The sequence below is a fragment of the Trichechus manatus genome, unplaced genomic scaffold, assembly GCF_000243295.1.
Source record: "Trichechus manatus latirostris isolate Lorelei unplaced genomic scaffold, TriManLat1.0 scaffold00026, whole genome shotgun sequence".
Classification (NCBI taxonomy): domain Eukaryota; kingdom Metazoa; phylum Chordata; class Mammalia; order Sirenia; family Trichechidae; genus Trichechus; species Trichechus manatus.
Window position 1 is genome coordinate 19589047 of NW_004443962.1, and position 26738 is coordinate 19615784.

The 26738-nt window shown below is 39.8% G+C and overlaps 1 protein-coding gene across 14 annotated transcripts in view; it reads left to right on the top strand.

The window, feature by feature from the left end:
* ZBTB20 (zinc finger and BTB domain containing 20) overlaps window positions 1-26738 on the top strand; it is a 920614-nt gene that overhangs the window by 819217 nt on the left and 74659 nt on the right. The window lies entirely within an intron of this gene.

Below are 26738 nucleotides of genomic sequence, written 5' to 3' on the forward strand. Positions count from 1 at the left end.
TTGATGGTATGAGGTCCCCAACTCTCTGCTTGCTTTCCTTTCCTTTTATCTCTTGAGAGATAAAAGGTGGTGGAGGCCACACCCCAGGGAAACTCCCTTTACGTTGAATCAGGGATGTGACCTGGGTAAAGGTGGTGTTACAATCACACCCTAATCCTCTTTAACATAAAATTACAATCACAAAATGGAGGCCAACCCCACAATTCTGGGAATCATGGCCCAGCCAAATTGATACACACATTTTTGGGGGGACATAATTCAATCCATGACATCAGGTGACTGTATTGTTAAGTATCTCACTTAATTTATATCTTTGCATGTTCTTTTATAACATGATTCTTCTAATGTGAGGCAACATTCTGGCATGTGATCACCTCTTAAATCACTGGGTATCCCCCACATGGGCAAAGTCTACACTCAAATATTCTACAAGAAGACAGTAGTTCAAGCTTGAATACTGGTTAACTTGTTTCCTACCCTGTAGGAATTGGGGTGACCGAAATGGAAGTAGGCTTCTCTTTTCTGTATTTGGTTTTCCTATGTGGAAAGTAGAGAGAAAAATATCTGTAATGTTCAAACCTAAACTGAGTATTGTGAGGATTTGATGAGCTATTTATGTAATCTTAACCCAGAGAGTTGTCTCAGGATTGATACCTCTTTTGGAAGCGTGTACTAGGAGGAGCACTCTCAGCTGATTTGAGGCGCACCAAATGTTACCGTCACTCCTGTACCACAATTAGCTATAGCAGTACAAGTGGCTTACCAATAATGAGAGCTGTGTTTTGACTTCTCTTACCTAAGTGTGTGGCTGCATTGGTACCAAGCCCTGTGATCTCTCTTGGAAGCTTACATTTTTACCTAAATTAGCAACTTTGACTAAGAAATGGAGTTTTCTCTACCCCAAGACATTTCGTCATTGAACAAATATTTACTGAGCAAGTTCTATGTGTTAAGCACTATACTGGGCCACCTGATTTGTATGAGAACAGAATCCATGCTGTTAACTTCATTAAACCTATGTTCTAACCAAGTAAACCAGCCAGACAACAATCACAAAATCAGAACTTCAGGTCTGAAAAGAGTCCTTCACTTTACAGATGAAGGCATTTAGGCCCAGACAGGTTAGTCATTTTGTCCCAGCTCAATACATCTAAGTAATATAATGAGACAGAACTAAAGCCTAAAGCTACTGGTCATTGGTCTAGTGTTCTGTCCACCATATGCCCACCCACGCCTCATCTACCCCCAAATCAAAGGGCATGAGCCAATCAGAGATCAACTCCAGAAACTTGGCATTGTGAGGATTAAATCCAAGGGGCTGAGCCAACCAGTTTTCACTAGAGTTCATTAATAGGAAGAGGCTATGAAAATTAAGTATTATAGTCAGAATTGCTGCATGGAAGGAAAAGAGAACCCAGTCAATACATGAGGTTGTGAGTCTTTTGACACATATAATATCTTCGTTGAGAAGTTTTTCTCTGAGTCTAGACAACAATCTTTGACATTTTTCTCTTATCCTCTTTCTTCTTTGGCCCAGATCAGTTCCTTTAGTTCAGTTGAGCAATGATATGATGACAGTTTTGCAAGGTTTAGTAACGTCATATCACCAGACCTTGTTTGCAGTGAGATTGTTACCTTGGTATTCAGGGAAAGTGAGTCTTAAATAAGAATAGGCTCTTTTTCTGGTTTTTTGTTTGTTTTTATTTTTTTGCTTACAGAGTTATTTCAACTCTTTCTAAATGATATCAAACCACATTGATTTTTCATTGGCCAGTGATAGTCACTATTTGGATGGTCCATCTCCAAGGAATATTTGTGTAACTATGAGTTGTCAGTGAGTGTTACAGAAATCCATTACATCTGTGGCTAAAATCATGGGGGAGAAATAGGGAAAGGAAACAGAAATGTAGAGAAGGAAAAAGAAGAGGACCCTGGAGAAAGAGTTATAGATGGCTTTACTCTATTTTACCTAGCCTTTTACTAATACTGATAACTAGCTGTATTCACTTGTAAACATATATAATAATTTTGAGTATGTAAAAAAAGAACTGCCCCTATTTTACAAGGATAGAAATTAAGACACGAGTGTTTAATAACATAGTCAAGACCACAAATAATTTTGAAAGGTTTTATATGAAGGGCAGAATGCTCCAAAAGCATGTTAGAACCTTTAGGTTACGACATTCTTGCAACACAAAATCTCCTGCGACTGGATTTAGACTTTCTTCAACATATGGAGGAAATGAACTGATTATAATTAAGACTCCCAGAGTCTGGGAGAGTGAACTCTGGATTTTTCTCTCATTTCTCCTTTCTTCCTCACCATATTTCTCCCCATCACCCAGGCATTTCTTGCATTTTTGTCTTCCATTTGGATAACTGGATAACACATTCAACATTAAAATTAATAAGGTAGGAGTCTGTTGGAATCCATGATATTCATTCACTTCTGTAGATGTTACAATTTAAAAAAAAAAAAAAACAGTTGCCATCAAGTTGATTCCAACTCATGGCGATCGCATGTGTGTCAGTGTAGGACAGTGCTCTGTGGCGTTTTCAATGGCTAATAGATGTTACTTCTACTGAAATAAATGGGTTTAGATTAGGAAGACTAAGAACGAATCTTTTGATTAGTTGATGGAGAAGAAAGAGTTAAGATACATTATAGTCTGTGTTACACTATCGGAATCCACAACTACATGTGTTCCCAGCCATACGCCTTTTGCCTTCTCATGATCTGATTGCTTCTTCTTCTCCATCTTAATGAGAACCGTATACATCTTTAATGTATAGTTGTAGATGTGCACACGATTTGTTAGCAAGAAGCTACTACACATACAGATTAGATATTAAGGGGGTATGGAGAACAAGACTTCATACAGCTTTAACAGATTAAACTAACAATCTTAAACTATTAGTTTATATATCAGACTGCTGGGTATAAATCCACAGCATTGTGGTAGCATAACTTTGGAAGCAGATAAACCTGAATTCAGATCCCAGCCCTACCACTTACCAGTGGATAAATTACTTATTCTCTCTGAACTTCTCTGATCCTTAGTTCTCTCATCTGTAACATGAAGATAATAATACTGCAGAGAAGGAATGGCATGACATGACTTAAGTGGTATGACATTTGTGACTATATGTTCAAGGTTTTGTGGCACTTCTGGCTCCAACATGCCTAATATCAGCACTACCATTGGCCCCTAATTTCTTATAAGCATATAATTATAAGAAAAATCTGAGTGGATCAGTTCAGCATTCCATTTTTGATCACAGGAGTGGGAAACAGGTATATAAGAAATAACTGCTTCTTGTTGCTAACTTCAAGAATTAGAATTATTTTCCTGGCTTAAATGCACCCATAAAAAGACAGAGAGTGACAGAATGGATAAAAAAACAGGACTTATCAATATGCTGTCTACAAGAGACACAGCTTAGAAACATAGACATAAATATATTAAAAATCAAAGGATGGACAAAATGTATCAAACAAACAGCAACCAAAACAGAGCAGGAGTGGCAATACTAATCTCAGATAAAATAGACTTTAAAATAAAATCCACCATAAAAGACAAGGAAGGGGAAGGACCGTATATAATGATTAAAGGGACAATCCACCATGAGGAAATAACCATAATAAACGTCTATGCACCCAATGACAGGGCCCCAAAATACATAAAACAAACTCAAACAGCACTGAAAAGAGAAATTGACAGTTCCACAATAATAGTAGGAGACTTCAACACACTACTCTCTGTAAAGGACAGAACATCTAGAAAGAAACTCAACAAAGATACAGAAGATCTAAAGGCCACAATCAACCAACTTGACCTTGTAGACATATATAGAACACTCCACCGAACAGCAGCAAAGTACACATTCTTTTCCACCACACATGGAACATTCTCCAGAACAGACCACATCTTAGCCCACAAAGCACCCTCAACAAAATCCAAAACATTGAAATCCAAAACAAAGCATCTTCTCTGATCACAATGCCATAAAAATAGAGATTAATAACAGGAAGAGCAAGGAAAAAAATCAAATACATGGAAACTGATAACACCTTGCTTAAAAACCACTGGGTAATAGAAGAAATCAGAGATGGAATCAAAAAATTCCTAGAATCAAATGAAAATGAAAACACATCATACCAAAACCTTTGGGACATGGCAAAGACAGTGCTCAGAGGTCAACTTATAGCAATAGATGCACACATCAAGAAGGAAAAAAAGGACAAAATCAAAACATTAGCTATACAACTCAAACAAATAGAAAGAGAACAGCAAAAGTAGCCCACAGCCACCAGAAGAAAGGAAATGATAAAGATCAGAGCAGAAATAAATAAAATAGAAAATAAAAAAACAATAGAATCAACAAAACCAAAAGTTGGTTCTTTGAAAGGATCAGCAAAATCAACAAACCATTGGCCAAACTGACAAAAGAAAAACAGGAGCGAATGCAGATAACCCAAATAAGAAGTGAAATGGGGGACATTACAACAGACTCAACTGAAGTAAAAAGAATCATAACAGAGTACTATGAAAACCTATACTCCAACAAATTTGAAAAACCTAGAGGAAATGGACAAATTTCTAGGAACACACTACCTATCTAAACTAACACAAACTGAGGTCGAAAATCTGAACAGACCAATAAGAGATTGAAAAGGTAATTAAAAAAAAAAAATCCCAACCACAAAAAAAAAAAAAAAAAAAAGCCTTGGCCCAGATAGCTTCACTGGAGAATTCCTACAAAACATTTAGAGAAGAACTTGTACCAGTACTACTCAAACTATTTCAGAACATAGAAAAGGAAGGGATGCTTTCAAATTCATTGTATGAAGCCAGCATAACCCTGATACCAAAACCAGGCAAAGACACCACAAAAAAGAAAATTACAGACCAATATCTCTCATGAATATAGATGCAAAAATTCTCAACAAAATTCTAGCCAATCAAATTCAGCATCATATCGAAAAAATAATACACCACAACCAAGTGGGATTCATACCAGGTATGCAAGGATGGTTCATCATTAGAAAATCAATCAACATAATCTGCCCCATAAATAAAACAAGAGTAGTAACATGATCATCTCAATCAACACAGAATAAAGTCCAACACCCATTCCTGATAAAAACTCTCAATAAAATAGGAATAGAAGGGAAATTCCTCAACATAATAAAAGACCTCTATACAAAACCAACAGCTGATATCATTTTCAATGGAGAGAGGCTGAAAACATTCCCCTGAGAATAGGAACAAGACAAGGATGCCCTTTATCAACACACATATATAACATTGTGCTGGAAGCCTTAGCTAGAGCAATGAGGCAAGAAAAAGAAGTAAAGAGCATCCTAACTGGTAAGGAAGAAGTAAAACTACCCCTATTTGCAGATGATATGATACTATGCATAGAAAACCAAAAGACTCCACAATAAAACTACTGGAATTAATAGAAAGATTCAGCAGAGTAGCAGAATAGGAGATAAACATACAATAATCAGTTGGATTCCTATACACCAATAAAGAGAACTACAAAAAGGAAATAAGGAAAGCATACTATTTATAATAGCCCCTCAAAAAATAAAATACTTGGAATAAATCTAACCTGGGACATAAAAGACCTATACAAAGAAAACTACAAAACACTACTGCAAGAAACCAAAAGAGACCTACATAAATGGAAAAACATACCATGCTCGTGGATAGGTATAGACTCAACATTGTGAAAATGTCAATTCTACCCAAAGCAATCTACAAATACAATGCAATCCTGATCTACATACCAACAGCATTCCTTAATGAGGTGGAAAAACTAATCATTAATTTTATATAGAAAGGAAGAAGGCCCCAGAGAAGTAAAGCACTATTAAAGAAGAAGAATAGCGTAGGAGGACTCACACTACCTGACTTCAGAACCTGCTATACAGCTGTGGTAGTCAAAACAGCCTGGTACTGGTACAACAACAGGCACATTGACCAACAGAACAGAATCGAGAACCCAGATGTAAATCCATCCACCTCTAGTCACCTGATCTTCGACAAAGGCCCAAAGTCCATTAAATGGGGAAAAGAAAACCTTTTTAACAAACGGTGCTGGTAAAACCGGATGTCCACCTATAAAAAAAAAGAAACAGGACCATACCTCACATCATACACAAAAACTAACTCAAAATGGATCAAAGACCTAAATATAAAACCAAAAACTATAAAGGTCATAGAAGAAAAAATAGGGTCAACGCTAGAGGCCCTAATACACAGCATAAATAGGATATAAACCATAACTAACAATACACAAACACCAAAAGATAAGCTAGATATCTGAGATCTTCTAAAAATTAAACACTTATGCTCATCAAAAAACTTCACCAAAAGAGTAAAAAGACAACCTACAGACTGGGAAAAATTTTGGGCTATGACAAATCCAACAAAGGTCTAAACTCTAAAATCTATAGGAAAATCCAACACCTCTACAACAAAAAGACAAATACTCCAATTAAAAAATGGGCAAAGGATATGAACAGTCACTTCATCAAAGAAGACATTCAGGCAGCTAAAAGATACATGAGGAAATGCTCTCAATAACTAGCCATTAGATAAATGCAAAACTACAATGAGATACCATCTCACGCTGACACTGCTGGCATGAATCAAAAAAACAGAAAATAACAAATGTTGAAGAGAATGCAGGGAGATTGGAACTCTTATGCACTGTTGGTGGGAATGCAAAATGGTACAACCATTTTGGAAAACGATGTGGCACTTCCTTAAAAAGCTAAAAACAGAAATACTGGATCGTATATGATCCAGCAATCCCACTCCTAGGAATGTATCATAGAGAAATAAGAGCTGTCATATGAATAGTCATATGCACACCTATGTTCATTGCAGCGTTATTCACAATAGCAAAAAGATAGAAACAACTTAAGCATCCATCAACAGATGAATGGATAAACAAACTATGCTATGTACACATAATGGAAAACTACACAACGATAAAGAACGAAGATGAATCTGGGAAGCATCTCACAACATGGATGAATCTGGAGAGCATTATGCTGAATGAAATAAGTCAATCACAAAAGGACAATACTGTATGAGACCACAATTATAAAGACTCATGAAAAGATTTACACACAGAAAGAAACAATCTTTGATGGTTACTAGGAAGGGGAGGGGAAAAAGTAACTAGAGAATAGATAAGTGGTAACTTTGGTGAAGGGTAAAACAGTGCACAGTAGTGAGGAAGTCAGTACAACTTGACCAAGACAAAGTCATAGAAGCTTCATAGACACATTCAGATTCCCTGAGGGACCGGATTACTGGGCTGAGGGCTGAGGACCATTGTCTCAGGGAACATCTAGATCAACTGGCATAACATAGTTTATAAAGAAAGTGTTCTACATCTACTTTGGTGAGTAGTGTCTGGGGTCTTAAAAGCTTGTGAGAGGCCATCTAAGATTCTTCATCAGTCCCGCCCCATCTGGAGCAAGGGAGAATGAAGGAAACCAAAGACACAAGTGAAAGATGAATCCAAAGGACTAATGGACCACAGCTACAACAGCCTCCGCCAGACTGAGTCCAACACAACTAGATGGTGCCTGGCTACCACCACCAACTGCTCTGACAGGGATCACAATAGAGGGTCCCAGACAGTGCTGGAGAAAAATGTAGAACAAAATTCTAACTCACACAAAAAGACCAGACTTACTGGTCTGACAGTTACTGCAGAAACCCTGAGAGTATGGCCCTTGGGCACCCTTTTAACTCACTAAATCACTCCTGAGGTTCACCGTTAGCCAAAGATTAGAAAGGCCCATAAAACAAAATGAGATTAAATGGACACACCAGCCCAGGTACAAGGACTAGAAGTCAGGAGGGGACAGGAAAGCTGGTAATGGGGAAGCCAAGATCAAGAAGGGGAGAGTATTGACATATCGTGGGGTTGGCAACCAGTGTCACAAAACAATATATGTATTGTTTAATGAGAAACTAATTTACTCTGTAAACCTTCATAAAAAAGTAAAAAAAAAAAAAAAAGTAAGCTGTACAAGGGAGGAGACAAAATTAGGACTGTGTAGACACCATAGATACATACATAACATCAGAAAATATATCTGTTTACAAATGGGAATTATAGAATAAAGATTAATAAGAAAAAAAAAGAATGTCTGCCTTGAACATTTTAGTCTTTTAAGGACTATCTACATGGAAACCCTGGTGGCATAGTGGTTAAGAGCTACAGCTGCTAACCAAAAAGTTGACAGTTCAAATCCACTAGGCATTTCTTGGAAACTCTGTGGGGCAGTTCTACTCTGTCCTATAGGGTCACTATGTGTCGGAATTGACTCAATCGCAACAGTTTTGGTTTTTTGGTTTACATGGGATCAAACTGACGGTAACAACTCAGAAGATTAGATAGGAAGCTTAGGGGGCGGTGAGTTTATGTTAATGGGGGAGGATCAGGATCAGGCACACAGGAGGGTGAGAATGGTTGTACAACTTGAAGAATGTAATCAATGTCACTGAATGGTACATGTAGAAATGGTTGAATTGGTTTTTGTTCTGCTGTATATATTCTCAACAACAACGAGAAAATACAATTATATTTTAAAAAAAAAGAGTTAAAATTATTTTCCTCCAGACATCCTAGTTTCACCAAATAACTCACTATTGACTTATTATCTATGAATTTAGCTAAACCTTTGTGATTCTATTTCTGTCATTGACCTCTAATGAATTTCGTAAGTTTACTACCTACTGTATAAAGTAGTTCTTTATTTTGTCTTAAATTTATTTCTTTTAAAGAGTAATAAGGTGACTTTTAGTTCACATATGCTAGAATTTGATAAACAAATCCATATTCGCTGTACCCAGACCCTTCATTTCTTTATAGACATTCATCATATCCCTTCCTGGATTTGACCTTTATAAATGGAATCTTCATTTTATATCATGATTATTTTAATTGGTTCTGAACTTTCTCCCATCACCCCCTCCCCCCCTTTTTTGTAAGTACTTCATCCAGAAACAGTGTCCCACACATGGGCTGCCATTATCTTCTACTAGAGTGGTTGTGATTTAACATTCCCCTCCTTCTATCAAAATTACTTTCTAAGTCTGATCTGGGGTCAAACCAGAGCCATCTTAATGTAAGTGCAATTGTATCTGAGCCAAGGTCAGCTTAGAGACAGCTGGCAAAATGCTCAGCAAACGACCAAAGAAGAATCACAACAGAAAATGTGATAGCAAGGTGAAAAACTTGCCTTATAGAAAAGTTAGAACACTTGACTCATTGTAGAGACCCTAAACAAGAGGCACAGGGAATACTTACCTAGCCAGTTTGTTCCACTGATGCTTGAACTTGGACCTGGAGCACTAGTATGCCCAAGAACCAAGTGTAGGATGGACTGGCTGGCCTGGGTTGCAGTAAGAGGTTTAGGGCTACCATTTTGACAATGCTAGTAGAACTCTATGACTAAAAAGCCTAAAATTGCTTGCTAGCGTGCAGTAAAATTTGAACTTTAAATGACTCACTATGAGTGGGTGACAACCTACTGTGGAGGCAATTTGTGAACCCAAGGTCAAAATCTTGGCGAGAAATCCCTTCAGGTAGCGAGGGATACAGCCAGTTGGTATTGAGATGAGAGATCCTTGTCCTCCGCAGCTTTGTCACAGCATTACCTGCTTTGCTTCCAGTCCTATTTCTGAGGATATTTGGCACATTGTTCGGCTTGTACTTGGTGCCATGTTCTTCAGGAATAAGAATGTCTTACACTTGTACAGTGGTTTTAGAGCACTCTACAGATCATCTCACTTGATTCTCATAACTCTCAATTGTTAATATTCCCATTTTATAGATGAGGAAACAGATTAAATTAAATTACGTGTGCAAGTAGCTAATAAATTGTAGAACAGGGCCTGGTCATGTGATACCAAGTCTTACGTCTCCATGTCACCACCACAATGACAACCAGCTCATTTCTGGGCATTATACTAAAAATACTTTCTTTCATGATTCCCTAAATGTGTTGCATTGTCCTTGCTTATACTGAAGTTGTTCTGAAGCTGTTCTGGCCTCCACTGAGATGAGATTGTGCTGCCGTTTATGCCCATTGACCTGGCCTTTTAACCCAGAACACAAATAACAGAGATTTCACTCTGTTCTGCCACTTCCATATCGTGTGGAGAATGGCAGATAAGCCTAGCACCAGCCTTGTGTCTGGACATTTAATGCAGAGAAGAGGTCATTTATCCCACCCTTTTCTTCTCTTCCTGATCTTCCTTTCCATAATAAAATAGTTCTGCCACCCCATAATTCAAATGTGCTTCAATATTTTTTTAATAAACTCAGTGGCATTTGTACCTTACATCTTTCAGGCCCTTTCCCTTCCTCCTGAGGGGAAGAATCCCTGAATACTCCCAGTAGGTTCTGAAAAGCCTTAGCAGCATAGATAATGGCAAAGATCATTGCATTTCAGCTCCCCAATCCGTTATACTCCCGCCTGTCACCAGCATGCAGAGCGTTTGTGTTTTTCTTGTTTTGTTTTTTTCTCTAACAGAATAAATTAAATATGAAAGAGAAGGACTAATGTAATTCAAATAAACATGTTAATGACCCTATTTTTCCATTTGGTAACTAGACCGGATGTGGTGGAATGCCAGTTTTTTACTGAGCCTGTAATTTAAAACTTTCAACAAGGACACTTTTTTTACCCCTTTTATTTCCATCCTCCACTCCCACCCTTTATTCTTACAGACACTTCTCACTGTCCAATTAGTTTTGGAACATGAAAACTGTTCTCGTTGCTGCCTGGAGTCACAGGGGATCTGGGGCAGTTTATCTCTGTGGGGCGGCTTGTAAGTTTGACTGGCTATTGCCCTGCTGAGCTGGTGCTGTCCCAGGGGGAGCGGACAGGAGGTGGCTGGTGCATTGCACCTCGGCTATGGCCCCACATCCCCATTTTTATGGATTTTTGGTATTGTGCGTGTCCCTGCTTGCTGTTCTAGGCAGTATTTCAGCATTCAGATTTGGGACAGGCGAGCATATGATTTGTTTTCAACCCTGTAAGTAGCCATTCATTCCAGCTACCTTTTCCCAAGGGTGAAAGCAGTGTCTTAAGAGCTTGTTATCCAAACTGAAACTTCGACTCTGTGTGCCTTGGATGGTTCCCTAGTTTACTCCCTGCCTTTCCCTCTCTGAGCCGCTTGTCTGCACCCCAGATTTTTCCCTTTACTCCCCACTCCTCCACCAGAAAACGGACTGCTCACAGCAAGGCGCTTCCTCTCCTGCAGGCTCGGAGTTGCCACCTGTCAGCTAAATTCGTTATCAGTTAGCTGTACAGCCTGGTTTCTCTCCAGATCGTGTATGTGTGTAAGCCCCAATTTCTTCTCCGCCCCCAAAACGCAGCGTATCTTTGGCTTTTTACCTGCCAGAGCCGGCTCTCTCTTGTTTCTTTTACTTTGGTCACTTTCCAGTGTTTGAAGGAAAACTTTTTGATCTAAACACATTTAGGTTTTTTTCCAATTTACACTGGAAAGAGAAATGAAGGGGAGTGGGGGCTCTGGCCCTGTTACTTCCTGTTTGTTTTGTTCTGGAGGATGCAGACCATCTGTGTCTCTCAGAAGCTATTCTTCTCCAGCAACAGTGCCGATTCTGATATTTAATTTCTTAGCATTTCCCTCATTCCTCTCTAAATAATTTTTCTTTTCCTCCTCCAAAAACTCCTAAACCCCTCATTAAATCTTTCTTCCTGAAATTTCTTATCTTAGTAGTACCTCTGGATATAGTTCCATACCCATTATGGCCAGGATTCAAATGATAATGAGAGAGGAAAAGGAAGACAGAGGAGAGAGGAAGGAGTAGGAAAAAAGAAAAAAAAAGTAGGATCACTTTTTAAAAATGGATTTCACTAATTCCCACATCCAATTCACATGTCCTGAAGTTGAATTACAGCCTCACAGACTGTCAGATCCGTCTATCTACTGGAACTGGCCTTTTTCTGAGGAAACATCTGTGGGGTGCTGGGTCTCTTTAATAGCCGCCTGAGAACGTTTCCAGTGTATTTTTCCAGCCTCGTGGGCTTTAGCTAAGGTTGTACTTTGTCATGTAACTATCAAGATGGTTATTTTCCAGAACCGGTAGAGATCTCCCGACTTTTCTGAGGGCTGCCCAATGAATCCCAACATGTAGTCACCCTACATAGAAGTCCTGTGTTCTTTCCGTGTTTTCTTTTTTAATGCAGTATCACCAACCAACGTCTCTGAACAACTAGATCCCGTTTTGGTAGACGACTGTAAGTCTGTAACTTATGAAAAGTTCACTTTCTCATGATACAGTTAAATAGTCTAGCTACTGAGAGGCAAAGTCCCATTTTCACTTCAGCTGCCATTGCAATTTAGGACACAGTATTTTCCCCGTCGGTGTTTAAAACAAAATCAAAAGAGTTTGTTTCCTTTAATTGGTAAGGTCAGAATTAAAAAGCTAAATGAATTCCAGGCGTCAAACTCCCAGAATTATATTTCAGCCAGCTCAAGCCTCAAACGTGTTATCATCTGCGCACTGGGGAAGTGCTGCGCGGTTGTGGCCATCACAGGCTGATCGCTAGTGCCCATCCCAGCGTGAGCCTGGGGCCTTCGGGAGCTGCGGCCTTCGGGGCCTCCACCCCGTCTCCTTCGCAGCTTCTGCCTTTTTCTGCTGTAGTACCTTAAGCCGTGAGCGTGCCATGTAGTCAGCGGTGTATTAAAATGGACCTGGTACAGTCAGCAAAAGCTAGGCCAAAATTGATTGGCTATTTTTAAAAGGAAAATAAGAGGGTAGAAGATTGTGCTTTTAATCTAGGTAAATCAAATCGCGCCTGCTTGCTTTCCACCTCTAGCTAAGTGTAGGCAGTAGCATTCTGACTGATGATAGTATTTCTTTGTGCTTCTTTATTCATGCTTATCCACTTGGGGTACAAGCAGGGCGACGAACCGGTTCAGTCCAGTTTTAACCCCTGCTGACAATTTGCATTTCTACCAAGTTCCCAGGTGGTGCTAATGCTGCTGGTTAGGGACCGATTCTGAGAACCACTAGTAGAGCAGTGGGTCTCAAAATTGATCATACATAGGAATCACCTGGGGATCTTGTGAAACTGTAGATTCTAATTCAGTATATCTGGGGTGGAAACCGGAACCAACCGGTTGGAAGCCCTGGGTAAAAGCACCGAGTGTCGTCAGAACTGAGTTTTCCTATGCACACGAGAAAGCTTGTGCTCTTTTTCCCTCAGGGAAAAAAAAAAAAAATCCTCTGCCCCCTCTTAGAAGATGTGAATAAAAGCTGAATACGTTCAATCTTTTCTGTCTTTTTGGTTTTTTTCTGCCATGAAGTCATCTCTGGCTGTGACCTCACAGTGTGTAGCTATGGGCGGCCTTGTGATGTATGAAGGTGAGGGCCGTAATGGGGTCAGCAGAGCACACCAGGACTGGATGGCAGCTGAGCGCGCGGCGCGCTCCCAGGAGGCGCTGCTGCTTTGGAGACCGGCGCGGGAGGAGCTCCTTTTCCGAGAGATTTTTAACTCTGGAGCTTCCTCTTCTTTTAGCGTATTACCGACTAATGAAATTAATTTTTTAAAAGGAAAAAAAGGTAAATTGTGCTTTGTTTTTCAAACTGCAAGAAGGAGGGGGGCTGGTGAGAGTGTGCTGGCAGGTTTGTTCCATAGCATTGATCTGTAACCAACAAAGGAAACGTCTACTTAGAGACACAAATCAATGCAACCAGACTGCGAAAGTGTAAACAGAGATGTGAGAAAATTAGTCAGTCGTTAGTCTTCTATGGAATTTAAAAACGTGGAGTCTTTCGATTGTTCCAGTACTTAAAAAGAAAAAAAAAAGTGACTAGCTAGAAGAAAGGAAGGGAGGTGAGGACTGGTTCTAACTTTGTCAAGGTTTTTCTCTCCTGATTGTGGAAAGGGCAGGCAAGGTTATAAGATTCCTAAAAGATTAGCAGTGCTGTGAATGAATTTCAGAACTCATTAACCATGTCCTCAGATGCTGTTGATAGCTAAGTTGTGGAAAACTGGTAGAAGACCAGTTTATGCCTGAACTCCTGCTTTACTCTGAAGCAAACTTGGCTTGTATAAAAATTCAGTTTCTTGCACAGTCACTTTATCCAAAAATAATCTATAGCAAGTGGATGCAGCACTTATACAGTATTATAAAAATTAATTAACCAAACAAGAATCAAATTCTAGAAAGCTACAGATGTTTATTTTGTAAAACCTCACCAGTTCAAACAAACTGGGAAAGGGATAACCCTTCTGAATTACCTGCAAGTATGAATCAGCGTATGTTTTTATATAGTTCAGACTGAGATTTCAAAGTATTAGCAAATAGTTTCTTGAGAAGTGACCTGAGACTAAGTAAGAATTGTCAATAGTTTATCAGATGTGTGTATGCTGATGTGTTTAAAAAGAGGTTTTGTTTTTGTGTTTTTCCTGGTATAGGTTAAACATGGTTCCCCCTTCCTACTCCTCCCAACAGTTTTAACGTTATTAATTGGCTTAGAAAATCCTGTTTTCAGAGATAGGTCAAATTCAACACATCCCCTATCATAACCATCACAGACTGTGCGTTATGCTGGCTGTACTAAGAACTTTTGGGAAAAGGGAGAAAAGCTGATCAATTGTTACTTCTCTGAACATGTAAATTAAATAGCTTCACAAATTTTTTATGTTCTCCCAGTGTCCAGGAAAGCCAGAGTCCTGTTCAAAATCTGGGGGAAAAGTGGAAACCCAGAGAAATTGTCTAACTTGACCCTGTACTTTTGCTTTTGTCCCTATAACGTGGTCAGTTGCCAGGGCTCTCTCACCTTAACCTAAATGGTGCTGTTTCTATACTTCTCAATGTTATCACGTTAGTTACGTTGCCTAAGAAAATCAAGAGAGTGAAATGTAATGGATCAGAGACCTACCACATAAAGTGATCAAGAAATGCTTTCTGGGCAACCCCATCTAAAATAACCCTGGCAACAAAACACACACACGGCACGCTCTGTGTTACACAGTAATACCTGGAAGTTTGATTCCTGGCAGGTTAGACCTCTGAACTGCAGCCTTGAACAAAGAAGTAAATTAAGAAAACATTCTAACATCCAAACAAGTGTCCCACAGCCTCCAGTTAAAAAACCTGCTTCTGATCATTATTGTCTCTATAGCCCTCGTTTATCTAAGTTTCTAATCCAAAGCAGATTAGAATATACATCTAGCATAGACAGTTAAGGGAGATGGCTCTTAGAAACTGGGACAGTGACCCCAGTGAGCCGCAGCAGTGGGTGGTGGGCTACAGTGGTGTAGGACAAGGCCAGTACTCAAGAGAAATAAAGTGCATTGCTGAAAAGCAGGAACGATGAATATTCACATATTCTTGTATCATAAACAATTTAAATGATACCTCCCTACTCTGTTTAAGAAAAAGTTCAGAATATATTTCATTCCTCAAAGAGGCAAGTTTATGTTATTAAAAATATGTATGTATAGAGTATTTCTTTCCTGTATAGCTTCTTTTTAGTCTTTTTTTTTAATTTGGAAAAAAAATTTCACTTTTTGTAATTAGGGATGAGTATGTAGTGATATTAAAAACCAATCTAGTCAGAACTACTCAGGATAAACACCTTCGAAGGAAGAATATTTACTCTTGATTTTTCTTAAGTCCAGGTCTCTTAAAATAAAGATGTTCTCTGTCAGCAATCTTAGTTACATAACATATGTTGTCTTCTGGAGTAAGGCACAGTTACTCGTATTCAGCTGGTTTACTTTGTAATGCATCATTATAAGTGACCAAAAACATGGTATAGGGAAGTTGTGTATTTTTTCATTGCTTATGCAATTTCCAAGCAGAAAATGTTCTCGAGACCAGATGGTAAAGAACAGTCAATTGCAAGTTCTATTCCCCAGATGTATTGATGTTTCATGTCTTCTTGAAGCTGGTTCAAATACATTTATTTGTAACTTCAAGGCTTAACTTTCAGTAACTCTTTCTCTTCTGCTAGACTCAATTTCACTTGACAAAGAATTAGGCTAGAATATTTAAATGCAGGGCCACAGAAGCCAGTACTATAAATGAGTGGTGATACCAGGGCTACGTAATTCAGCCAAGTAGTTTCATCACATGTGATTTTGGACTCACCTGGTCCCTGTGCTACAGCGAGGGGGTATGTGTTATGACGCAAGACTTCCGTTCAGCGTTCTCCTGTCCAACTGTGCTCTTTGTCAAGACTAAAAAAATGACACCTAGTGTTTCTACTTGGCGTCTAGAGTTTTTGTTCGTTGTTTTCTGTTTCGTTTTGTTTTTAATCTGCTCAGCAATTTGGAAGTTTTCTTGGAACACAGATGAGTTAAGATAAAAAACTGATTTTCAAAAAAAGTCTCTACTAAGCAAAAATGAAGATACTATATCTGAATGAAAGTGAAAAGTTGTCCCCTGGTGTATTTTTAAAGCTCCCCAAACCATCCCCAGTTCTCAGCCAAGTGCAGCCCACCCAGATTGAGATTGTCTTGAAGAAAGTCGCACTTCACAGAGATTTGTTGTTAGCTGTACACCAAACTGCACTCTCTCTCTTCAAGCCCTGCTCACAGCTCCACCATTTTAGAATATGGTGAGATATGCCAGAGCCCTACCATCTGCTTAATGGGCTAATTATGTTTCCCACATGCCTACTCCACAGGAATACCGTGAGTGAGGTTGCCAAACACCATACAAATATATATGTTTGTATATAGAGATATATAACATACACATAAATAAAATTGTATACATATATAAAAGCATCCAGCATTTCTGAGCCTCATTCCATCTTTTACAGTCAGGGTATATCATGGCCCTTTAAGTAAGCCTGGCCAGGTACTGTTGGAGTTCAGGACAGTGTATGATGTGGCCTTCAGACTGAGGGGGGGACTCTGACTGAGGGACTGGGTAGAAGGTAAAATTCGTATTCTATACACATACGTCTATCTTTGCCTGTTTTAACTGTGCCCTATATTCTCTGTAAAAAACCTGTCGATCTGCTCCAGGAAATATTTACAGCCTAGGAAACCCTGGGGGACAGTTCTGCTCTGTCCTATAGGGTCTCTATGAATCGCAGCAACTCGACTGGCGCACAACAACATATTCACCATGGTAAAATCTTGACATTCTGGCTTTATAATGAATAGAAACCAACTTTATGATACTGAATGTTGCTACATGCCATGTCTTAACTCCTTCTTTTAAGAAACAAAATGTCCATTTTCCTTTCCTAAAAAAATGTAAGAATCTGTGCCATTCTAAAACAATCCCTTTTGTACAAGGCAACAACTTTTCTCTTAAGGACCGCAGCTGCTATGTTGAGCCTGCTCTTACAGCTAGCATTGTCTCCTATTCTGAGGACACTGTTACCCCTGGCAGTCTTCTTTCCTGGGGTCCTCTGAGCACTTCCCAGATATGTGGTCGTAGTGACTCCAGTTATCTCTTGCTGTCTGTGAAAATTGTCACTTGGTCCCAAGTTGGGTCAGCCTTAGTTGCTTTTTGGAAATGGGGCCTGAGCTAGGTGGGCCTTGAAAGCTAGAGGGAATTTTGAGAAGTAAAAGGAAGCAAATGGAGGGTATTCTAGGTGAAGGGAATTCCAGCAGCAAAGGAACAGGGCAAGATGGAAAAGAGCAAGTCATGGGTAACCGGAGTGCCTAGTCAGGATATAAGTTCCAGGTACTGGTTTTTCTGTATGGCTCCTTTGTTTATGTAAAGCCAGCTCGGTAAGCTCTGGGCCTTCCTGGCTTCGAGGATGCAGTGGCCTGAGAGCTATTGGGAGAAATAGCCTTGTGTCTACACCAGACGGTAAACCCAATATGTAGCATTCTCTTTGGAAATGAAAAGCAGTTAACAACTATGAAACTATCATTGATGTAGCAGTTTAGTTAGTCCTTTCTAAGATATTAACAGGTATTGTTAAAAAAGCTTTTTTTAAATTTATTTTTATCTTTGAGCATTAGAGTGTTTTCTTATACTGCTCTCATTGAAGTAAATTATTCAAACAGAGCTGTTTTGTTTTGTTTTTGTTTTTGTTTTTGCAGCTTCATGCTTACCAGGGATTTCATACAGAAGTTGGATAAGAAAAAATAGCCAGGATGTAAATATAGAAATAACCCAGTCAGATAAGCTTGCATGGGTATGGATGAGGGCCTGTGGGGAGGATGAGAAGGAATCTGCATCAGTGCCAGGAGAAAGGTCGTGTCTTTATCTTAGGCTTAAGTGTCATTTGAGAAGAGACGTTCAATTATCCCTGTGTTATTTCCCATGTATAGAAGAAAAAATGACTTGATTATTTACTATGCGACTTGCAGAATCCAGAACCTAAAAGCCAAAAACACAGAGCAAGAGAAAGCAAAGTGTTTATCAAAACAAGAGGAAGGAGGAATTACTGTCCCATCTTTTCTTCGTTTATACTCATCAAAAGTTAGAACTGAAAAAAAAAATCTTGAAGACCATCTAATCCAACGCTCCCATTTAACATATGAGAAGACTGAGACCCAGGAGAAGGTTTGATGACTTGCCTGAGGTCATACAGTCATTCACAATGTTCCCAGATCTTCTGACTCATAGCCAGATGCATTCTCAGTCATGCCACTCCATCTTTTTTTTTTTTTTGGTAGTCATTTTAGAGAACAACTCTAACTTGGGCTTATCCTACTAACATTGCTTTGTGTATCTTGATTGTCAGCTGGTTTTTCTTACTGTTGCAGTTGCTCTGGAGTGAAGTTTATTTCATGACAATTAATTGTCAGATTCTAACAATTAAGATGAGTTCTCAGAGTAGTCTGAGTGTTCTGCAAACACAGAGAAGCTCATTAGATCAACATGGATGCCTCCTTTCTATGTGATTGATGTGTATAAAAAAAAAAAAGACTAATCATATTATTACGTTTTTTTCAAGGTTTCTAGAGTCCCAAACATTTGTTGTAATATAGAAACAGGTCAGGCTAGGTCTGCTCATTTACTCACCCCCCACCCCATTGTTCTGGAAGGAGCCCTGGTGGTGCAGTGGTTAAAGTGCTCTGCTGCACTCCAGAAGGTCAGCAGTTCGAACCCACCAGCCACTCCACGGGAGGAAGATGTGGCAGTCTGCTTCCATAAAGAGTACAGCCTTGGAAACCCTATGGGGCAGTTCAGCTTTGTCTTGTAGGGTCGCTAGGAGTCGAAATCGACTCGACAGCAATGGGTTTGGTAGGGAGTTGTCCTGGAGATGTTCTCAAACTGCTGTGCCTTTGTAAGGACATCATTCCCACCACCATCAGCGTCACCAGTTACCCCAGTCATCGGCATGGCTGGTTAGTACTGACTGATTGCCTATCAGGCTCACACAAAGCTTCACTTGGTGTTTGACTGATATTTTGTTCCGTGATAGAGGAGGAAGAACACCGTGAGAGTCTGGCATAGCCCCACTCCCTTCTGTGAATAAAGAGTCCATCACTAACAATAGGCATTCAATAAATGCTTATTGAAAGGGGAAAAAAGCATCCACATTTATCTTTTTCAGAAAAAATCTCTGGGGTCATTTGAAAGTATTGACTCCAAGCTTCTGATACAATATTGTGTGGTTTGTTTGCACCACATATGGTTATTATGATCAACTTGTCAGCAATAATCCAGAAATGCTTTTATTGTTGCAATGCAAAATAACATAATAATCCACTTTTACATTTTAAATGTGTCTGGCCCACCAAGCCCTTGCTCAGGTGCCAGGCACACCATGGTGTAGTAACTAGCCAACATCGTATGCTGAAATTCCAGGTAAGTATAATCGCCTCACAGATGCACAGAATAGGCCTAGTTTTTGAGGCCAAGAGAAGGGGAAGAGGCAAACCTCTCACTCTTCCAGAAGCAAAAACCGTTCTGAAGTATACTCACAGCAGTCAGAGGGAAGGCCCTTTGTAAATTAAACTGTGGTGTCCCGGGGCTGTTTTTATTAAAATGTTTAGTCCACCAGAGTACCAGCTTCAAGAAGAATTTAATTCACAAATCACATGAAATGAGCTTTCATGAAGAGTCGAGCCCCAATAGCCGCGTTCTACTACTGGGGCTCTGTTGTTACGTGGCATGATTTAGTGGTCAAGATCCCTGCTGTTCGGCATTTGGATGTTTGTGAGAAAAGCCTAGCAATGATTTCCTCCAGAAGCCACATCCATATAGCATGAACAACAACCTCCAGAGAACAGTAATGGAGTTCCAGCTCCAGGCAAGGTTTGCAGGTAGGGATAACGGACCAGTAGTGTTTCTGCTGCTTCTTCCTCCCTCTTGTCTTCCTTGTTATTATTTTTCTTTTTCTCTTTCTTTCTTCTATTCAAAACTCTTTAGCTTATGGATTTTCAGAGTATCCCAAAAGGAAACAGCCAGGACCAATCCTATTTTGAGGGAACATTCAACCTTTCTGACATATAACTATCTCCATATGCCATTTTATACCTCTAAACAACTGATAAGCACTTGACTACTAACCGAAAGTTGGTGGTTCAGACTTACCTAGAGACACCTTGGAAGACAGGCCTGGTGATCTGTTTCCAAAAGATCACAGCCTTGAAAATGTTATGTAGCAGTTCCACTCTGCACACATGGGTCAGAATCAACTCCACGAGTCGGAATCAACTCGATGGCAACTAACAAAACAATAACAACAAAACAATTGAGAACCATCCGACATAGCCCAGGTGCTGGTCGTCGGTGGGGATATGTCCTAGGACATTCTCGGGTTTGAACTGATCTGTTGTTTCACACAGTATTGAACAATCAAAACAGAGAAGACTTTTTTTTTGTATAGTCCTAGACCATTTGAGTGGCAGCATGTAGCCACAGTCTATAATTTTCCTTGAAGTCCTCCACTAGTTCAATATATATGATACAAGGCTATTTGAGTGAGCCCTGGAGGCACAGTGGGTAAAACACTCAGCTGCTAACCGAAAGATCAACGGTTCAAACCCACCAGACGCTCCATGGGCAAAAGATGTGGCAGCCTGCTTCATAAGGATTTACAGCCTTGGAAAGCTCATGGGGCAGTTCTACTCTGTCCTTATAGGGTTACTATGATTCGGAATCAACTTGATGGCAGTCGCTTCAGAGCTCGCTCCTGGAAATGCACACTCAAAAAATACGGCCTGCAGTTATTTTTCTTCAGATAGACAAGATGAGGCAATGAGGAAATGAAGACATTTATGTTGTGAATTTATAGCACTTTTTCATCATAAACTTAAACTGCTATCCAGATCCTTTTTTTTTTTTTTTCACCCAAATGAATGTGTTATGGTAAAACTTACCTTTGTAATTTTTTAAAATCCTTTTTTATCAACCTGTGGTATGATTTTGCTTCTTTGGTAATCCCCTTAATGGGTGGATGAGTGGGGATCATGTACGAAAAGGCCTCATGTATTAGAAGCCAGAGAATATGCTCATGGGAAAAATAGAAGCCCAAAAATGCAGGCTTACCCTCCAGAGAAAGTGGCTGAGATAACGGTGCTTGACACTGTGTGTCCTGCATAGTGGGACATTACAGCAGTGTTTTCAGTTGCTTTTCACTCTCTGAAATTTTATGCAATGGCTGTAGCCAAGAACCTTTGGAATATCACTCTCTGGTTAAACAAAAAGGAGAGGAGAAAAAGTCCTTTTAAAATTAAACCACACATCACTAAATTGTACATGTGGAAGCTGTTGAATTGGTATATATTTGCTGTGTATATTCTCAACAACAACAACAAAATAAATAAAATTTAAGGAAAAAAACAGTAGTTTAGCTTAACTAGTAAAGAATGTCTGCCTTGAGCATTGTGCTTTTTAGAACTTTCTGTACGGGATCAAATTGACAACAGCATCTTGAAAGATAAGATAGAAACCTCAGAGGACAGTGAGTTTATGTTAATGGAGAGAGCAGTTTGCAAAAGGAGGGTGAGATGGTTGCACAACTTGAAGAATGTAATCAACGTCACTGAACTGTACATGTAGAAATTGTCACATGTTCTGCTGTGTATATTCTAAACAACAACCACACGCACAAAATAAATAATTCATTTTAAAAAAAAGTCAAGCCACACTAGTGCAGTGCAAGCTAGTAGCCAATCCAATGAAACTCACCCTCTGTCTTTGGAGTTCGGTGTTTTTATACAGTAGTGGAATGTTCAAGAAACTTTTGTCTGGTGTGTCGGGGTTCCTTACTGTTTCCAAGACTTTAAGAAATAATAATACCTGTTTCCTACCTTTTATTAAACTAGTTGTGTTAAACATGTTGGTCATCAGGCCCTGTGATGCAGGATTATTCAATCTATTTTAAAACACAAACAAACTCAATTGCTCTGTCCCTTTTTCCCTCTGCCTCCTCCCTGCCTGTCTCACTCTACTGTGAGGCTTTGGGAGTAGTGAGTGTGTGTGTGTGTGCTTGTGTGTGTGTGCCTGCGCGCGTGTATGTGTGTGTCTGGGAGGTAGACAGATTCCCTACCTGGAAATGGCTTGCTATTATTAGACGTTCAGTTACCAGGGGTTATGTAAGACAATTGGAGCTCTGTTTTTTAACAGAGACATGATTCATGCTGCTTGTAGTAACAGTAACCACCTCCGAATGAGACAGAAACCAGACGCAGACAAAGGCTGGAGAAATCAATGCCGACTCGGTACAGCCATTCTCCGGATACCCTCTGCCTTTCAATCAGAGCACTTAGGTTATCAGGAGAGGAGGCGCTTGCTAATTCTGGATCCTTTCTGTCTCCTGGGGCTGCCAGGTGAAATCATGTGGGCTGGAGGCTGTGCAAGAGAAAACTGGGCCCTGAGAGCAGTGACATCTGACCTCCCACCCAGCTCCATGCACATCTCGTCCCAGAGTCTCCCCAGTGTTTGGGACACACCTGGAGGAACAGTGGCTGTCCCCAGCCCTGTGGCCCAGTAGTGCCTCTGGCTTCCGCTTAGAAAGGTTGGAACTTGAGTGTTTAGCTCGCCCACTCAAGTGACTTTCCTTAGGTGATGCTCTGCATGGAGCGTGCTGGAAGAGGAGAGGACGGAGTGGGGTTTTGAGCTGGTGCCCATGCTTCATTACAGCTTCTCCCAAAACCTGAATGAAACTAGACTGGCTTTCAGTCCCCATCCCCCAAATACACACACACACTGGACCCTTTCCTAACCCCTCCAGTAGTCCAACTTTGAGACTACACTGATTCAGTACTTCACAGTATGCAAAGCACTTCCACGTAGGCCAGCTTATTTTATCTTCACAACCTCATCAGCTAGGCAAAGCACGCGCTCTTATTAATACCATTCTGCAGGTGAGAAATTTTACAGCTGGAAGGTATTATACCATTCATCAATCCCTACCCATGGTTTTATAAGTGAGAAAAGTAAGGCTCAGAAGAGTTAAGTGACTTGGCCATGGTCACACGGCTGGTCCTTATCGGATCTGGGAAGACAGGGCAGAGCCTCTGCTTTCCCGTCTCAGGCTCTGCTTCTTAGATTTGCTACAAAGCTTGTTGGCAGCCATGGCATTTCTGGGGGAAAAATGGATTTTCTGCTGAAAAACCTCGGTTTTACTGTTCACTAGCTGGGTAGCTTAACCTCCCTGAGCCTCGGTCTTCTCTCCATGTAACTCATGATGGGGAGAACTCATTTTTAGAGAATTTCCATGAAAATACCAAATAATCTTCAAGGTGCATAGATCAATGTAAAGCATTGCAAATAGTGTTTCTCTGACATCCAGGAAAGAAATGCAGCGATCTCAGACTTTACCTAGGACATAAAAGTGACTATTTATTTTTACTACAAAAAGAAGAAACCAAGATACTTTACTGCAGAAGCTACCCATGGCTCTCAACAATAGCATCCTTGCACCAGTGGACTGTTACACACCTGATGGGCAGACTTACTCTCAGGTGTGTGAACTGTCCAGACAGTCAATGTTAACTAGGGGTGTGACAGAAAAACTCCTAAAACATTTATCTTCACCCATTCCATAATCTCCTACAATAAAAATTCCCGTTTTAAAAAGCATATTATTGATGACTAACAATAATCAATGCTGTAATACACTTTTATGACTTTTGACTAAGGACTGACCGAATTTTCTATTTATAAAAATTTTACCATTATTCTGCTATTTCCATACATTAAATAATACAATCTACATAAGTAAAAAGTAAACATAAAGTAAAAGTAAACATAAGTAAAAATTCTCATTTATGAAATAGTTTTTAATTACATCTTTTGTTTGTATACTACTTTTTATCCAAAACCAACCAAACCCATTGCCATGGAGTCAATTCAGACTCATAGCAACCCTATAGGACAGAGCAGAACTGCCCCATAGGATTTCCAAGAAGCGGCTGGTGGATTTGAACTTCTGTCCTTTTGGTTAACAGCAGTAGCTCTTAACCACTGTACCACCAGGATTCCAGCAGGGTAAGAAAGTACTTTGCAGACTGTGCTTTAATAAAATGCATTTTCTCTTCTGAAACATGAGTCGTTTGTTGCTGTAGTTTTAAGGAAAAAAATGATGGTATTTTTTCTCACAAATAAAACTCCCTTACTAGGCATCAAGAGACCCAATATCTAATCCTAGCATCACTACAAACTCATTATTAGGGAACCTATTAAGTCTCATCTTCAGATAGCTTCTAATCTGAAAAACTCAAAACCTCATAATATCTAGTTCTTACACAGTAGCCTGAGATTACAACCTTCTCTTTGCTTTTATGTGATGTTGTAATAAGAGAACTTTATGGAAGAGATGGAATTTATTACTGGGATTACATGTTGTGCCAGTGGCTGCTAAGCTGCCTTGACTTCCCCCATATAATGCATCTCCAGAGCCAGAAAGATAGAGGTTGGCATATGTCTTAGTCTGGGTTCTCTAGAGGAGCAAGCACATTAACCATCACAGAATATGACTGGAGTGTGGTACCACACTCAATCCTTTGACATTCCACAAACAATTGTTACTGTACTCTGTGTACAGGGTGGGATAGGCAATGGGTCCTCATACAACCCTGCCATTGACTTTGTTTTGTGGGAAAATGGCCTCTTCTTTTTCATCAAGTCACAATAATTTAGTGATCATAAATGGTAATTTCATCATCAGTACAGAGGCATTTATTCCAGTCATTCCTTTCATAGGTCCTCTGATGTTCCTAAATTATTTTACCCTTCTCCCCATGTTGAGCCCTGGTGGCACAGTGGTTAAAGTGCTGGACCGCTAACGCAAAGACCAAAGAAGAACTGAGGCCTTGAATTGTGGTGTTGGCGAAAAATATTGAATATACCATGGAATGCCAAAAGAATGAACAAATCTGTCTTGAAAGAAGTACAACCACAATGCTGCTTAGAAGCAAGGATGGCGAGACTACATCTCACATACTTTGGACATGTTATCAGGAGGGATCAGTCCCTGGAGAAGGACATCATGCTTGGTAAAGTAGAGGTCAGCAAAAAAGAGAAAGACCTTCACCAAGATGGATTGACACAGTGGCTGCAACAATGGGCTCAAGCTAACAATAATAGTGAGGATGGCACAGGACCAGGCAGTGTTTCGTTTTGTTGTACGCAGGGTCACTATGAGTCGGAACTAATTTGATGGCACCTGACAACATCAACAACGATATTCTGAAGATAATAAGTGTTCCATATAAAAGGGGGAGAGTTTCTATAACCCAAGAAGGTAGGACAATTCTGGAGTCCTCAGTGACTTTAATATCCTTATATGCATTGTGAGTTTGCAAGAGGGGCTTATAGTATGTAGTGTTTCCTAAATTTATGTGACAAAGGAACTGTTTTTGAGCTGTATCTTACAATTCCAGTGTTCTATAAGACTCACTTTGTGATATACGTCATGGATGGATTTTGACGGGTGAGAGCTGAAGGGCCAAACAGTATGTTGTGATGATTAATCTAGTACCATTAGAAATGTATATGCCATTGACTACAGATAAGAAGGAAGGCATCATTATGGAGTCAGAGGGAAGGATAAAGATCGGAAGTAGAGAAGATTACCTCCAAGAAAGGAAGGGAGTGTGGGAAAATGTATAGAAATATCCTGAGGAAGCAAAATGATGAAAATTCAGAGTATCTGAGAAGGAGAAGATAACCAATGAGCTTACTACACTGCATGGCCTAGATCCTCTTCCTAAAGTAGGAGACAAGGTCATCAACTGAAAAAAGGAATAGAACTCAATAAAAGTAGCACATATTAAGAAAAATCACCATAGGCTTGCACTTAGAAACAACGCTAGGCAGAAGTGATGATCCAGATGGCATGCATATGTAGGGCTTTGTACTGGGAGTGAGAGGGAATGTGAGTGATGATATAGACTTACAGGTGAAAAATGTCCAAGGAGGCCCCGTACATAGAAGATCAGTGGAGCAAGGAGATCTGGAAGAATATAGAGAACAGTGTTGAGATGGTTGATTGTGGGGTAATATCAGACTGGACAAAGACATCCAGTGAAGCCATCAGGGGCCTACTGATGGACCAGGTGAAAAGAATAGATTCCTCAGACATTAAGGAAGGTGCATTCGTAAGCTGGAGTTGGAACACTTAATGTCAAAAGTGAGGCCTTGACAGTAGAGTAGTTTGTAATGATGATGAGGGCTAAGATACACCTGGAGAAAAGTGGTGGTGAAGACTGTTGAAAAGAAGTGGTAATGGATTCTTGTGTACGATTCAATATGTCTCTGCTCTACTAAGCCAGTGGTTCTCAG